Source organism: Lepidochelys kempii, chromosome 5, assembly GCF_965140265.1.
Source record: "Lepidochelys kempii isolate rLepKem1 chromosome 5, rLepKem1.hap2, whole genome shotgun sequence".
Classification (NCBI taxonomy): Eukaryota; Metazoa; Chordata; order Testudines; family Cheloniidae; genus Lepidochelys; species Lepidochelys kempii.
Genome location: NC_133260.1, coordinates 58,040,416 through 58,058,210, shown reverse-complemented (window position 1 = coordinate 58,058,210; position 17,795 = coordinate 58,040,416).

Genomic DNA, 17,795 nt, shown 5'->3' with positions numbered 1-17,795 from the left:
ATCCAAAACATTCAAAAATCATGAGTCTCGCCCCCCCAGTCCTGAGATTGGCATAAAAATCTTGATATTATAGAAGAGAATACATTTTGGATTCTCTTTACTTAGCTTCTGTTTCTTGATCCCTCAGGACACACTCAAGTCCCATTTTCAAGCTGTTCTTCACAACCCTGAGGACTAGAAACTTCCTTTTTATAAAATGAAAGCTGAAATTCTCACATATTTGCATGACTGTAGAAGTTGGAGCCTTAAGAAAAACACTAAAAATCACAAGACAAACAATAAAATTGTGAGAGTTGGCAACGCTGCTAATGCAATGAGGAGTACTCTACACCTTAGAGACTAACACATTTATTTGGGCATAAGCTTTCGTGGGCTAAAACCCACTTCATCAGATGCATGGAGTGGAAAATACAGTAGGCATATATATATACACAATACATGAAAAGATGGGAGTTGCCTTACCAAGTGGGGAATCATCCTTCAGGATAGGTTGTAAATCCTTGATGATGCGCTGAAGAGGTTTTAGAGGTTTAGTGGTTTTAGAAGTCACCCTGCTGTGGTACCCACATTGCTGTGGTACCCAGAAGTCACCCAGAGGGTGACTTCTAAAACCTCTCCAGCGCATCATCAAGGATCTACAACCTATCCTGAAGGATGATTCCCCACTTGGTAAGGCAACCAAGGGGAAGGTCCCTCACCTGTCCCCCGACTGACTAGGTGGATCAGCAGAGACTGTGGGGATAGTTCTCCTTCCTTTTCCCCATGCTGGCCAGTGATTAGGTTAGCTGAGTGGACGGCAGGTTTGAGCCACTAGAAAAAGTGGCCAAACTGAGGGCTGCCGTGAACCTCTGAGGCAAGCAAATCCGCCAATAAACACAGGACCCACCAACGTCACACTGCCTACTGTATTTTCACACTCCATGCATCTGATGAAGTGGGTTTTAGCCCACGAAAGCTTACGCCCAAATAAATTTGTTAGTCTCTAAGATGCCACAAGTACTCCTCGTTGTCTTTGCTGATAAAGACTAACACAGCTACCACTCTGAAACCTGTGAACACTGCTGACTCTCAAACAATAAACAATAATAATATCAAATAAATATTAATAATAAATAATAGCCTATTCTGGATTTCTTGAAAAGAAGTGTTTTAGGCTGCCTGAGCATTGCTAGTTAAAGTTTGGATAGTTGTAAATGTGATAACTATTTCCTTGTTATAGTAAATTTCATCAAGAAAATCATGCATAGAAGTAAACATCTGCAAGTGGATGTAACAAACAGCATTCATCTGACTGACCAACTAATTTATCACAGTTGTTCCAGCAAGATTTTACATTCAGATAGCAGGAGTTTCTGTAAGAAATGTAATTTACTGCTGATTTGCCTGAAGAGGAAGGCCATTTCAGCCTTGCCTGTTGATTTTTTGCCAAATCATTGCTTAGGATTCAGTCTTTAAACCATCTGGGCCAAATCTCCAGCTGGTGTATCTCTGTTGACGTCAATAGAGCAGTGCTGATTTACACCAGCTGAGGGTCTGGGTATCTGTGTTTATTCACTCAAAAGAAGTTATTTCTTGGAATAATTACAAAACAATTAAGCACTACATTTATTGGCATTGTACCTTTCTCTAACACCTGAAAATACAGGCAGAAACATATCAGTGAGGGCATGAGTCAAATACAAAGTTGAATACCTAATAGACAGCTAAGGTACTAGTGACACCATTCCCTGTTGAACCGAAATTTAATGAGGATGCTAGAGAGAAATGAGTGTGTGGTCTACCTGACTCTGCTTGTAATTTAACCAGATATTATATTTTCTGTATAAAGTTACTGCTACCTAGTGAAATGGTTATTTATCGTCCCACCTTTCACTCATTTATTTTAAGAATAGAATGAGTTTACTCATATAGCTAGTACATTGCAGATTTATTTTCAAACCAAGCAGACAGATGGACTCTCTCTTCCCTGAAGCATTGTTAAACTAATGCTCTCTAACATTGATTCTTTAACCTTTAATTATAGTTCATCAGATAATTTCAATGAGTTTACATTTCAGCTGTAAATATAGAAAAATATGAATAAGTGTGCAGGACTTCCCATCTGAAAATGGAAATGGGCTTTAGCACTTCATCTCCCTCTCTTTCTGTGTGTGATTCAGCAAGGTAGGGGTTAGTTCTTAGATTCCATCACACTCTGGAGAGTTGGTAGTGATGATTAAGTTGAGAATCCCAGCCCTGATAATTAGCTCAGAGATTCTGAATCTGGATGTGTGCTGTGAAAAAAAAGTGATTTTTGGAGGCAGTTAGCCCGGGGAGTTGGTTAACCAGCTGTCTCAGATTTTATACCAGCCAACAGCTGGTTGGTCAAAATAGTTATTAGAAGAGGGTGGGTGTTCTTACTCCTGTCTCCTCCTCAAGTTCCTGAAGGGAGGACTTTTGGTTTTCTTTTTTTGAAAGAAAGAAAGAAAGATTTGAATAATGTTTAGGTGAGATTCTGCTCTCCTACGCAGCAGTGTAACTCATGAATAACTACTGAAACCATTGAAGTTACACTGGTATAAAACTAGTTTGTAAGTGAGAAAAGGCTCAGGTCCTTTGTGTGTAACCTCTTTCTGCTCAGCCCGTTTGAATCTGAAGCTTGCCTTATCTTAAAGCAAACTGCCCTTTTCCATTCCTATCTTTTTCATAGATATTAATCTTAACTGAAATGCAAGTAAACAGGCTTGCTTTAAGAATAAGCAACTTACATTGAATGAGTCTAAAAAAGAAGTTACACTTACATTCATGGATGGATGGAAAACAAAGCTGTACAACTCTGAGTTATTAGCAGGGACCCAAAAGAAGACAAGAATTTTTCTAAATGGGTGGAGGAGTTTGCCTATCTTTTCCTTTACCAAGGGTACAGAATGCAGATCAAGTTTACAGAAAGAACCCCTGAGCTAAATCCTAAGTCTGATGGCACCGTTACATTAGGGGAGACAGAGATATAGCAGCAGCCCCTTTAGCTATGTAGCAGATCAATGTCTTTTAAAGTTGGTAGATCATTACAGTGACCTCCAAGTCCTGGGTTCCCACAAGGACTCATCACCATTATCTTCAAGTATTTCCTCCATCCTCCTCATTCTGTTTATCAGATATTTTGAGTGTAGAATCTGGTTCAGGAAGTCTTAGAGCCTCTGTACAAGGAAACAATAGAATGTTTGTTTAGAAAGTTGCATTCCTTAATTCAAAATGTTTAATATGCCTGAATGGATCAGGGTTTTATGGGCCCATTCTATTTCCCAGAATAAGCAGACCTTTGTTTAAACCTTTATACATTTTTTTAAAACCACCAGTTTTACAGATTGAGTCAATAGGGACACAGCTCAGTCAGTCAGATCAATCAATAGAGGAAAGTCTGAATAACATTTGTGGATCTGAAAGAGTTCAGATTCCCAATAGAAAGAATACAGAAACTATCTCAGACTTGCCGACCAAGGCAAAAAGATAATACTAACCTTTGGTTCTCCCAAGCAAAAAATATGTTTCTAACCTTTGGTATAAAATGGGATCATCAAGTGTTCACACAATATCTAAGAAGTGTAGCTGCTTTCCTAAGAGGGTACAGCAAGATCAAGTGCACCAGCATTTAGAAAATTGGATTTTTACAGAAGGTCTTATACAAAGATGTCTATGACACAACTAAGGATGCATGCTGTCTCTCTACACCTTCTAGAGTTGGGTCAAGAACAAAACCAAACAAGAACAGACAGTATAACAGCTGATTACGACATAAGCAAATGGTGGAGGAAGTTGTAGTATTGGCGTGGATATTTTCAGGCCCAGGACATCTGCCACTATGCTTCCAGAACGAGGTCATTCCAGCAGACGTGCACACTGCACAGTGTGGGAATAGTCAGGAATAGTTAGTAAGTCAATATGTAGAAAGCAACTGCAAGTGGATCCTGAACTTCTCAAAAGTAAATTGCTCATCCTGGTGAGGACACTTCAGAAGTTCTTTTGACACTCTATTCAAGTGAAAGAAACAAAACTTCACTCCAAGTGCCATGACAAGAGACTGAAGAGCATAGAGGCATATACTCTATTCCTTCTATATAAACTAAGGGTTAGATTCTGACACTCCTATTCATGTCAGCTATGATTCATTGCTACTGAAGTTAATGAAAAGACTTCCATTGATTTTCGTGGACATTGGATCAGACCTACTGAGCAGAACCTTACTCCACAAGGAGTCCCACTGACTCAAGTGAGACCGCTTCTGTGAGGAAGGGTCACAGAGCTGGGCTCTCTAAGTATATTTCAGCACAGGGAAGAGGGAAGAAAGAACACATGATGAAACGAAATAGAAGAGGATCTTTTTTCATTGATTTGTGCTTCAGCCAGACTGATTCCTGGAGCTGGCCACACCCCGAACTAAGGATGAGAAATAGGACTTTTACTTTGTCTGAAGAAAGAATCTTGACAACCCAAAGAACCCATAGGCATAGTTTGACTTCTATATTTAGGGAGTAGCTCCAGTCAGGCCAATGGGGTTGTGTGTGTGTATGGGGGACAAATTCTGTGTCTCCTACAGGGATGCCATTTCAGCTTTGGGAGGAAGAAGCAACTTTAACCATGATTCCAGGAGCTACTCAGGCAAGTGAAAAAAACTCCAGTGTTTTTGAAGATAATAACTTAGAAATATTTGACAGGAGCACTGTATCTAATTCCTATATCAAGAAAGAAAATTAAATAAATATTAGACCCACTCAGCTCTAATACTAACATGTTTTGACATCTTGTGGCAAGTCACTTAAAGGACACTGGTTAAGTTTAAAATTGTAATGTATATTCTTTCTCAGATAATCTGACAAAAGTCAGAAGGGACCATCGTGATCATCTAGTCTGACCTGCACATTGCAGGCCACAGAACCTCACCCACTCACTCCTGTAATAGACCCCTAACTTCTGGCTGAGTTACTGAAGTCCTCAAATCATGGTTTAAAGACTTCAAGTTACAGAGAATCCACCATTTACACTAGTTTAAACCTACAAGTGACCCCATCCTCCATGCTGCAGAAGGTGAAATACCCCCATGGTCTCTGCCAATCTGACCTGGGGAGAAATTCTTTCCCGACCCCAAATATGATAACCTGTTAGACCTTGAGAATGTGAGCAAGACCCACCAGGCATTTACCTAGGAAAGAATTCCTTGTAGTAACTCAGAGCCCGCCCCCCATCTAGTGTTCCATCTCTGGCTGTTGGGAATTTTTGTTACAGGCAGTCAGGCAGTCCCATCATACCATCCCCTCCATAAAGTCGTCAAGTTCAGCCTTGAAGCCAGTTAGGTTTTATGCCTCCACTGCTCCCCTTGGGAGGCTGCTCCAGAACTTCACTCTTCTGATGGTTAGAAACCTTCTCCTAATTTCAAGCCAAAACTTGTTTATGGCCAATTTATATGTATTTGTTCTGGGGTCCACTTTGATACTTAATTTAAATAACTCCCCTCCCTCCCTGGTATTTATCCTTCTGATGTATTTATACAGAGTAATCATCTCTCTCCTCAGGCTCTGGTTAGACTAAACAAGGCAAGCTCTTTGAGTCTCTTCTCATAAGATAGGTTTTCCATTTCTCAGATCATCCTAGTAGCCTCTCTCTGCACCTGTTCCAGTTTGAATTAATCTTTCTTAAACATGGGAGACCAGAACTGCAAACAGTACTCCAGATGAGGTCTCATCAGTGTCTTGTACAATTGTACTAACACTTTCTGGTGACTACTGAAAATACCTTGCCTGATATATCCTAGGATTGCATTAGTCTTTTTCACAGCTGCATCACACTGATGGCTAATAGTCATCCTGTGATCAACCAATATACCCAGCTCTTTCTGCTCCACTGTCACTTCAATTCTTGTTTTCAGTCCCTAAATGCATAACCTTGTACTTTGCACTATTAAATATCATCCTATTTCTATTACTCCAGTTTACAAGGTCATCCAGATCTTCTTGTTTGGTATTCCGGTCCTCCTTGGTATTGGCAATGCCTCCCAACTTTGTGTCATATGCAGATTTTATTAGCACACTCCCACTTTTTGTGCCAAGGTCAGTAATAAAAATGTTAAATAAGACTGATCCCTGAGGAACGTCACTAGCAACCTAACTCTAGTTACAGTGTGTATGGTAACACCCATTGTTTCATGTTCTCTGTGTATATAAAATCTCCCCACTGTATTTTCCACTGCATGCATCTGTTGAAGTGAGCTGTAGCTCACGAAAGCTTATGCTCAAATAAATTTGTTAGTCTCTAAGGTGCCACAAGTCCTCCTTTTCTTTTTGTGGCTACAGACTAACACAGCTGCTACTTTGATACCGCAAGCCTGACAGTTAACCTTTCAGTATGACCTGTGTGATACAGGAGGGCCAGGGAACAGTGGGAGAGTGCTAGAGGCTAATTAAGGCATGGTTCCCTGTAGACTAGGGAAGGTGGCTGCAGGTTAATTGGAGCACCTGCAGTCAATTAAGGCCCTGTTAGCAACCTAATAAAACCCCCTGCATCGGGCAGACAGAGGAGGAGGAGGAGGAGGAGGAGGAAGAGGAAGAGGAAGAGGAAGAGAAGACTGGAGCTTGGAGGGGTGTTGAGAGATTTGGAAGACCTGAGACTTAAAGTAAGGGAGACCCTGGGTAACCTTACCTAAGGGGGATGAGGGTGAGAAACCTACAGGTGTTGAGAGGGGCTGGGACTCAGAGGGAGGAGCAAACCCAGACCCCTCCCCTGCTTTCCTCCTCTACCACCTTCCTGGGCTAGTAATGGGGCCCTTGGCACCCAAGAGCAGGGGCAAAGGCAGGGGCATCTTAGCTCCCTGCTAAGAAAAGTGCAAGACCCACCAGATTAAAATTGGCCATCTTGCCACACCTGTTATAGTCTTCCCTTTAACCAGTTCCTTATCCACCTTTCCATTCTCATATTAATCCTCATCTTCTCCAATTTAACTAATAATTTCTCATGTGGAACTGTATCAAATGCCTTACTGACATGCAGGTAGATTAGATCTACTGCATTTCCTTTGTCTAAAAAAGATACTAGTAACTTTGTTACCACCTCTTGAATAAAACAATTGAAACAATTTGTAGAAAATCTACAATTACTTTCTATCATTTAGGCTACTTACTTTTTGCAGTTCACCAAGCTTAGAACAGGGTGAACTGGAACTGGAAGCCTGGAACAGATCATTTAAGTTTAGGAAACACCCTAACAGCCCTTTCTTATCTTAATCACCTGTTAATCACTCTGTTTGTAAACACAATTCTGACTCCCTGTCTCAGGGGTGCAAGCTGAGGGCAGTCTCCTGCAGAACTCATTACATTGCACACTCAGGCTGCCTGCCTGAGGCTTGCAGTTTGGGGATGGAGTGGGGGCCCAATGAACAATCACAGAACAAAAAGGCAGCCCTGGACCCAAAGAGCTTATAATATAAACAAATATACAATGAGAGACAAGTGGAGAGAATAAACACATGGGGAACACAGGGTAATAATACAATGATTATGATAAGCAAACCAATTGCCTGTAGTTTTTTGGTAAATGTTTATATATCTACAAGCTGCTGATTCAACTGGCATAGGGCTAAAATCTGGATTGTCTTGTGTAGGTGTACTGGGGGAATGAAGGCCCAGGGAAATTTATACCTCTTTGTATATACATGCAGGATGAGAATGCTGATGCTAGTGCTCTTTAAGGACTAGGGATAGCTGGCTACTGTATCCATGGAGCTTCATAGCCCCAAGGGGCTAGGGCCAACTGGAATGGTGAGAGTCCCCGCATCTCTTCACACCTGATAGCATCTAGCATGAGGTTCTGGCAGAGTGCACATGGGACCTTTTCCCACTAGCACTACATAGTACATTTCCCCATAGTGCTTCTTGAGGATTCTTGTGCTACACTGATGACATCTTCATCATCTGGACCCATGGAAAAGAAGCCCTTGAGGAATTCCACCATGGTTTCAACAATTTCCATCCCCCCATCAACTTCAGCCTGGACCAGTCCACACAAGAGATCCACTTCCTGGACACTACAGTGCTAATAAGTGATGGTCACATAAACACTACCCCTATACCGGAAACCTACTGACCGCTATACTTACCTACATTCCTCCAGCTTTCACCACACCACATGATCCATTGTCTACAACCAAGCTCTAAGATATACTCGCATTTGCTCCAACCCCTCAGACAGAGACAAACACTTACAAGATCTCTATCAAGCTTTCTTACAACTACAATACCCACCTGCTGAAGTGACGAAACAGATTGACAGAGCCAGAAGAGTACCCAGAAGTCACCTACTACAGGAGAGGCCCAACAAAGAAAGTAACAGAATGCCACTAGCCGTCACCTTCAGCCTCCAACTAAAACCTCTCCAGTCCATTATCAAGGCTCTACAACCTATCCTGAAGGATGATCCCTCAATCTCACAGATCTTGGGAGACAGGCCAGTCCTCGCTTACAGACAGCTCCCCAACCTGAAGCAAAAACTCACCAGCACCCACACACCACACAACAAAAACACTATCCCAGGAACCTATCCTTGCAATAAAGCCCGTTGCCAACTCTGTCCACATATCTATTCAAGGGACACCATCGTAGGACCTAATAACATTCGCCACACTATCAGAGGATCATTCACCTGCACATTTACCAATGTGGTATATGCCATCATGTGCCAGCAATGCCCCTCTGCCATGTACATTGCCCAACCAGACAGTCTCTATGCAAAAGAATAAATGGACACAAATTAGACGTCAAGAATTATAACATTCAAAAACCAGTTGGAGAACACTTCAACCTCCCTGGACACTCAGTTACAGACCTAAAAGTCTCAATAAAAAAACTTCAAAAACAGACTCCAATGAGAAACAGCAGAACTGGAATTAATCTGCAAACTGGACACCATTAATTTAGGCTTGAATAAAGACTGGGAGTGGATGAGTCATTACACTAACTAAAAACTATTTCCCTATGCTAATTTTCCTCCTACTGTTACTCACACCTTCTTGTCAGCTGTTTGAAATGGGCCATCCTGATTATCACTACAAAAGTTTTTTTTTCTCCTGCTAATAGCCCACCTTAATTGATTGGTCTTGTTAGAGTTGGTATCGCAACCCCCATTTTTTCATGTTCTGTGTGTGTGTGTGTGTGTATATATATATATATATATATCTTCCTACTGTATTTTCCACTGCATGCATCTGATGAAGTGGGGTTTAGCCCACAAAAGCTTATACTCAAATAAATTTGTTAGTCTCTAAGGTTCCACAAGTACTCTTCGCTCTTTCTGCTGATACAGACTAACACGGCTGCCACTCTGAAACCTGCCTCTATATATACACTATGCAGGGAGAATGCCTCAGGGTAACTCTTTTCTGGCCACTACAGCTCTACAATCTCCCAGTGGTCCAGAGATGAGCAAGGCACACAAATTGGCCAACAGATTTTTAATGCTGTTTTTTCCCTCTGAATTATTGTCTTTTTGTTGACTTTTTAAAATGAATTTTGTTGGATGCAAATATATTTTGAATGATCTTCTCAAGAAAGAAACCACAGAGAAGCTCAAACAGCTACAGTACTTGGATCAACATCTCAAATTTACTATAGGTAGCTTCAGAGAAGGTGCCACTAGCCATGGGTCTCCAGTGCAGCTTCTGTCAAAAAGGTCAACAAGTATGAGTTGGTTTTGACCTTAGAGGTGCTAATCAAAGAGGGGGCTCTTTTGAGGGGTGTTTTGGCTGCTCTTCAAGCAGTGGAGTTAAAATCTGATTCTTTTGCACCTTGACTGTTGAAACTTGATGTGTCAACTGAGGTTAACTATGAAAAGCTACAAACTTGAGTCCACGGCAAGACGCCATGAAAGTGGGGTTTGAAGGCCAAAAGCACTTTCCTCATGTTAACAATGACATTCTGTTGCTGATCAAGAATGTAGAAAGCTGGAAAAAAATTTCACAAAATAAAATAGTGAAAGTGCATGGAATTATAGAGGATTGCCCTAAGCACCACTGTTGTCTCAATGTGGAAGACTTAATCAAAAGCCTGCTAAAAGTTAGATTAAACACCTACATCCTTTTTGTATTAAATGGTGATATCCTTCAATGCATACTGTCACTGTGTTGTGGTTTTGGTCTTTTCTGTGAGAAAGACACAGGGTCTGATTAGGCTCATAATTAGACCAGGGTAAATCATGAGTAACTCTACTGAAGTCAGTGGAATTACATCAGTGTAAACCACAAAAGAGTGCAATCAGGGCTCAGTGTTGCAACTATTTAGAGAAAAGAGAATGATATTGCAATGTGGCATTTGGATTCTTTTGTTCCATGATTTATCCACGGAGATTCATGTGAACAGAAAAACGATTGTTCTTGATTATCGCATCAGTTGCATACGTGCAAGTTCAGTGAGAGTAGCATGCATACAGCTGAGAGAATGATTGGGCCCTTGACATTTAAAAGACTATATGCCTCTAATTTTTTCTGCCACAATCTGTATAATTTTGAATAATGTAAATTTGTCTCTGGGGATTTTGATAAGGAAAAGTTTCATATGACTTCTAAATTATCTGTATAAAATATGGAGGTTAACAAATTCTGAAACAGAAGTCACTATCCAAAACAATTACTCCAGATCTGAGCTTTAACAACAATAGTAACATGTTCAACTATTTCTCCAGTATTGATTTTTAATTTGTTTTAGTTGACACTAAACACTGATTTTAAAAGACTCCAGACATTGAGTCTGATGGTACAAGACAATGGATACCTCGTTTCAGAGTAGCAGCCATGTTAGTCTGTATCCACAAAAAGAAAAGGAGGACTTGTGGCACCTTAGAGACTAACACATTTATTTGAGCATTTGATACCTCGTGTAATGCTGTGTACCTTCAATTCCTATTGACTTCAATAGGAATAGGGTGAATAGTAGGATTAATAATGACGCCTAGCTCTTATATAATGTTTTTCATCAGTCGAGCTCAAAGCATTTTACAAAGGGAGAACTATATCCTTATCCCCATTATAAAGAGGATGAAACTGAGGCACAGAGAGGTGAAAAGTGACTGGCCCTAGGTCACCCAGCAGGTCAGTGGCCAAGCTAGGACTAAAATGCAGATCTCCTGCATCCCAGTCCAGTGCTCTATCCATTAGGCCACACTGCCTCCCATTATCTCCTATGGCAATATTCTGGAAGCAGACAAAATATCTTAAAATCATTTTATCTGGCTTTGGACAATTAAAAACTTTCTGAACATAAATTTGATTTCCTTCAACCTCCTCTATTGACTTAGGTTTCATTCTTATTGGGACTGAAGATGGAGGGCTGGATTGTAATACCTTTAACTGACATTAATTTGTCCTTTATGCCACAAGTGACCCCATTGACTCCACTTGAGGAACTGGGTAATATCTAGCACATGTAAGTGTAGCAGAATCTGGCCAGCAGTGAAAATAGGGGCATAAATTGCTTAGACTATTTTTACTTTGCTGCAGTTATGTAGGAGCTGTGTTTTATCTTCTTTTTACGTTTGTATTATATTGTTTCACTTCTTAGTTCAATGAAATTTATAAATAACATTTGATTTTTTCCAAAGATCAAGGAAGAGGATACAAAAATTATTTTATAATGTAAAAATCACCAGCATGGTATGCTAGGAACCAGCTTGGCGTTTAGCCTCCTTTTAGCATACTTCTTCTTACCTATACTGTTTGATATTTAAATATTTGTGAATAAACTTTTTATTATATACTACAGTCATGCTGTTACCCAGAGTTTTCAGAACCCAAAGCAGTGGTAACTTAACTGTTTCACTCCAGGTGATGTCAGGAATAAATCAATGGGAACACAGTGCTTCTGGCTGATAAAAGATTGATACAAGTAAGCGTGCTCTTATCTAAAACTGCTGTTAGATTTAAGCACTAGATTAGAACATCCTACATAACTACCTAAAATCTGAGATGGTATTGAGTAATTAGCATCAAGCCAGCAATGGCCGGTCACTTCCCTGTTGGGGAGTAAGGTGTCAGGAAAAAGTCTCTCAGGATAACCTTAGAGAAATGCTCCAAAGTACTCTCTATTATCTAGTCATTTTATAACTAATTTTTACAAAACACATAGTTCATAGTGACCCTTACTGGGCCATCACTTCTCCTAACTCCAATCAACTACTTATCAACAAAGCATTCCTAACAATCTTAGTCATAAAATTCTTTATCAAAGGCACCCAAACTCAAAGTCTCCATCTACTTATTTTCTTTCAGTCTCATAATTTGTTGACTCTTTTCTCCCCTCCCATTCTGATTAGCAGAGACTGCAAGCCTGCAGCTAGTATTTAACCCTGCCTCCAAATGCCCTGTTTGTCCAAATTAACCCTTAACTATGTAATGTTCTAGTTTATTAATTTATGGTAGATAAAGGCACACAATATGGTTGCAATTAGCTTGATAAAATTCTGGGGTAACATACCCCTCAATTTTGGGGTAGCAAGACTTTAACACTCCATGCTTAGAGTCTTCAAGCTGTTCTGTTTATGCTGGGAGTTAGGCCAAGGGGCAGCCAGCTCTAGGACTGGGAGCATGGATAGATGATTTAAATCTCCTTCTGTCCCTGTGCTGAATATACTAGCTTAGCCTGACTAGAAAATCTGGCCCATGGTGTATTAATGAGCTTTATTCTGTAAGGGTATGTCTATATAGCAAAGAAAAACCTGCAGCTGTTCCATGCCAGCTGACTTGGGGTGGCAGGGCTCGGGCTGTGGGGCTGTTTCATTCCTGTGTAGACTTCTAGGCATAGGCAAGGAGTTGGAAAGGCAGGAAGTCAGAGAGGAGGGGTGGCAGTTCAGAACCACCAGAGGCGATCATGTTGTCATTCTTCATGGCTGGAGACAGACAAAGATGGGCAGTTTGTCTCCATCAGAGAGAGGAGGACCAGGAGGAATTCCACATAGCTAAAAGTTTCTAATCAAGGCCAGGTCCTCAATGTGGAAATGGTGAAAGATATTTCTCAAGATCCATCTTGTCCAAGAGAATAGACAGATATACGGAACACACTTGTGGATGGCAGCTTGGCCCAACCAACAACTAAGAAAAGCAAGCTAGCCTAGCAAGAGTTCTCCAACTGTTCAAGGAAGACAGATGATCCTTGTTGGGGAGTCAAGACTCACAAGAATTGTTACCAGCTTTGCCCATTACTTTGGGATATGCTCATTTATTAGGGTTACTCTTTGAAGCGGGGGGTGTCTGTACTTCTATTGCTGTACTGCTTGTCACTTGTGTTCTCATATGGAGCTCTACTTCCCCCGGCTGCAAGTCCCTCCCAATGGAACTATCTTGCATGACCTAGGTTCCCCAGGACTGGGTTCTTCCAGCCCCAGAATCAGACACACACACACACACTAACAGAACACCTCTGAGAGGACCAGGTTAATCAGCACTGACCCTATATATGTCCCTGGACTCAGTAGGCTGGGTTGAGAGCATTTCCAAGCTGCTACCCTCATATGTCCCAGGTTCAGCCTGTCCCTATCCTCACTTTCATGTTACAATTGTTCTGGTAGTAACCCACTTGATGAGTAAACCTCACAGGAGTTTTGGGTGCTGCAGGGATCTTTTAGCTTAGGTACGAGGAGCGTCGCTGCAGAGCGAATGAGGAAACCAAAAAACACCCATGGGGGGGCGGAGAGAGAGAGAAGCAATCAGCTTTATTATGAAAGTTATTTATTGCCAGGTAATAACCATAGGGGAGCCAAACAAACAAAACAGTTATAATATTAAATCTAACTTAAACCTGATTATAAGTCAGGTTTAGAAAACTGATCACACCTGTCACACAAGTCAGGGTCAGAAGACTATACCTAGGGAGAGAGAGAACCAGCTGGGTAATCACCAATCTGTGAAGCTTGAATCAATTGGGGGTCCCAGGTGATGGTGGCAGCTGAGGGTCCGGAGTGCTGGAGACAGGCAGAGCCTTCAGTATGATGAAGTCCCAATGGATCTGCTTCAGATTTTGGATCCAGGCATCAGAACACTTGCTTGAGCATGTTATCTGTAGAAAAACAACAATGGTTCAAGGGAGAACACTAGATTTGTTTATGTGTAAACTGATGGCTCAAGGGAGTATACCAAAGTTGTTTTGTTCAGGCTAGACAATGGGAGCTGATCATTCCTGGCTATGGGGAGTGTTCCTTGGAGGGAGCTTACAATGAAATTAGGGAGTTTCACTATTTTGGATACCAATAAAGGATTTATTACTAGAATTGGTCTGATAACTACTGAGCTGGGTGTGTGCAGGCATGGGTTCATTAACATCAGTAACAGAGATTCCCCCATCATGCAATGCTTCCCTGCTTTTCTGGTCCCAGAGTTCCATGTGGTTCTTGCCTTGGAATCCCTGTTCTCCATTCTGTATGCTAATGGAGATGCCTCCTTGTCCCATCTTCAATGCAAATGTGGCTAGGGGAGTTTCCTTAATCCTGTCACCCTTGTCCCAGGGGTTTAGGTATGTGTCTCACTGCCTTTTCATTGCTTTTTTTTTTGTAAGTCTTTCTTCTGATTGGTTTTGGTTCAAGCAGAGGCTGCGGGTGACAGGGGGAAGGTCTTTCATGAGTCAGACAGGCTTGGTACGGCTCCCTGGTTCCAAGAACACAGAGCTGATAGGTAACAGAATAGAAAGAACATTCTGAAAGGGACAAATGGACAACAGGATGGTGTACTGTCTTTCAAGAGCCATGTGATGAGACATCATCTAAGAGTGGATAGGCCTCTGAAATAGACAGGCAAAGATTCACTGTTGATGGTTCATATCAGCACTAATGTCACTGCATCACAAGATATCTCACAGATAACACATGACTTCAGGGAACCAAGAAGTATACTGAAAAATGTCCAAGCAATCTGCTCTGAGATCCTTCCTGTGCTGTGAGTGAAGGAATGCAGACGATTCAGGAAGTGAACTGCTTGTCAGATAAGAGATGTAGGGTTTTGTAGCACATTGCTCCACCTTTCATGGGGAGAAGGGGCTATATTGTTTGGATGGCCTTCACCTCAGTAGAAGGGGAATCAATCTTCTTGGCGGAAGGCTGGCTAGAATAGTCAGGAAGGTATTAAACTAATAACAAAAGGGAAAGGTAAAAAGAGGGAAGATATGACCACTCATTTAGTACAGAATCAAGATGTTGAGAATAAAGTTAACCAAAGGACGCAAAGAGACAAAATTCTTTAATTGTCTATATACCAATGCTAAGAGACTGGGTAACAAATAAGAGGAATTGGAATTGCTCATTTATGAGTACAAATTCAATCTAGTTATATTATGGAAACTTGGTAAGATGAATTGCATGACTGGAATGTTGCATGAATGGAAAATCAATGGTTGTAACATATTTAGAAAGCATTGAGTGGCTGAAAGGGGAGGGTGAATGGCACTCTATGTCAAAAATGGCATTACCTGTTTCTGAGTCACTGATAATTCAGATAACAAATGTTCTTGAATGCTTATGGATCAATCTCTAAATAGATAAAGCATAAGATGGGGGTACTAGTTGCTGTCTGCTACAGTCCACCAAATCATACTAAGGACCAGCATGACCAGCTCCTTATGCACCTATCTAAAATGTGTAGGGAAAAAAACTGTGTGATCACAGGGGACTTCAATCTGAGTGACATAAGCTGGAAGTCTTATGTTGCCCATATTAAAATGTTGTTGGAATTTATAAACATGGTTTCTGTAAAGGGAAATCATGTCTTACTAATCTATTAGAGTTCTTTGAAGGGGTCAATAAACATGTGGACAAGGGGGATCCAGTGGACATAGTGTACTTAGATTTCCAGAAAGCCTTTGACAAGGTCTCTCACCAAAGGCTCTTACGTAAATTAAGTTGTCATGGGATAAGGGGAAAGATCCTTTCATGGATTGAGAACTGGTTAAAAGATAGGGAACAAAGGATAGGAATAAATGGTCATTTTTCAGAATGGAGAGGGGTAACTAGTGGTGTTCCCCAAGGGTCAGTCCTAGGACCAATCCTATTCAACTTATTCATAAATGATCTGGAGAAAGGGGTAAACAGTGAGATGGCAAAGTTTTCAGATAATGCTAAACTGCTCAAGATTGTGAAGACCAAAACAGACTGTGAACGACTTCAAAAAGATCTCAAAAAAACTAAGTGATTGGGCAACAAAATGGCAAATGAAATTTAATGTGGATAAATGTAAAGTAATGCACATTGGGAAAAATAACCCCAACTATACATACAAGATGATGGGGGCTAATTTAGCTATAACTAATCAGGAAAGAGATCTTGGAATCATTGTGGATAGTTCTCTGAAGATGTCCACGCAGTGTGCAGCGGCAGTCAAAAAAGTGAACAGCATGTTTGGAAGCATTAAAAAAGGGATAGCCTTTATTGCCCTTATATAAATCCATGGTACGCCCGCATCTTGAATACTGTGTACAAATGTGGTCTCCTCATCTCAAAAAAGATATACTGGCATTAGCAAAGGTTCAGAGAAGGGCAACTAAAATGATTAGGGGTTTGAAACGAGTCCCATATGAGGAAAGATTAAAGAGGCTAGGACTTTTCAGCTTGGAAAAGAGGAGACTAAGGGGGGATATGATAGAAGTGTATAAAATCATGGAGTGATGTGGAGAAAGTGAATAAGAAAAAGTTATTTACTTGTTCCCATGATATAAGAACTAGGGGCCACCAAATGAAATTAATGGGCAGCAGGTTTAAGACAAACAAAAGGAAGTTCTTCACACAGCACACAGTCAACCTGTGGAACTCCTTGCCTGAGGAGGTTGTGAAGGCTAGGACTATAACAGGATTTAAAAGAGAACTAGATAAATTCATGGTGGTTAAGTCCATTAGTGGCTATTAGCCAGGATGGGTAAGGAATTGTATCCCTAGCTTCTGTTTGTCAGAGGGCGGAGATGGATGGCAGAAGAGAGATCACTTGGTCATTACATGTTAGGTTCACTCCCTCTGGGGAACATGGAATTGGCCACTGTTGGTAGACAGGATACGGGGCTGGATTGACCTTTGGTCTGACCCAGTATGGCAGTTCTTATGTTCTTAAACATTATAGATGACAATATCCTGCTTCAAAAAGTGCTGCAACCACAGAGGGGGACCTCATTTTGATAGATAAAGAGGACTGATCACAGAATTAAAAATTAGTGGTAGCTTAGGTACAAGTAAGCAGGACTTGATCACATTTATAATGTGTAAACAGAATAAAATATGAAGTATATATATACTTGGTTCTTTAAAAGGGCCAGTTTCACAAAGCTGAAAACAATTCTTCTTCCCAAGACAGCTGGGAAGAGGAATTTAATGAGAAAAATGTGAACAATAATTGGGAATTGTTTAAGAATACTTTACTAGTTTCCCAAAAAGCCACAATCCTACAACAGAGGAAGAAAGCCTTATTGGTTAAAAAACTGACCTGGATTATAGAGAAAATGAAGGCAGCTATAAAAAATAAATAAAAAAATGGAAGAAAGAGGAAGATGATTGTAATGAATATAAATCACAATATAAAAATTTTAGATATTTGATAAAGGAAGCAAGGGGACGCAAGGAGAAATCAACAGCCAGCAGAATTAAGGACAATGGGAAGACATTTGAAAGTATCCTAACAATGATATTGGTCCATTATTAGCTGGAAATTATAAACTTATCAATAATAATGCAGAAAAAGCAGAAGTGTTCAATAAATATTTCTTTTCTCTATTGAGGGGTGGGAAAATAGATGATGTAATTAAATCCTATGATAACAC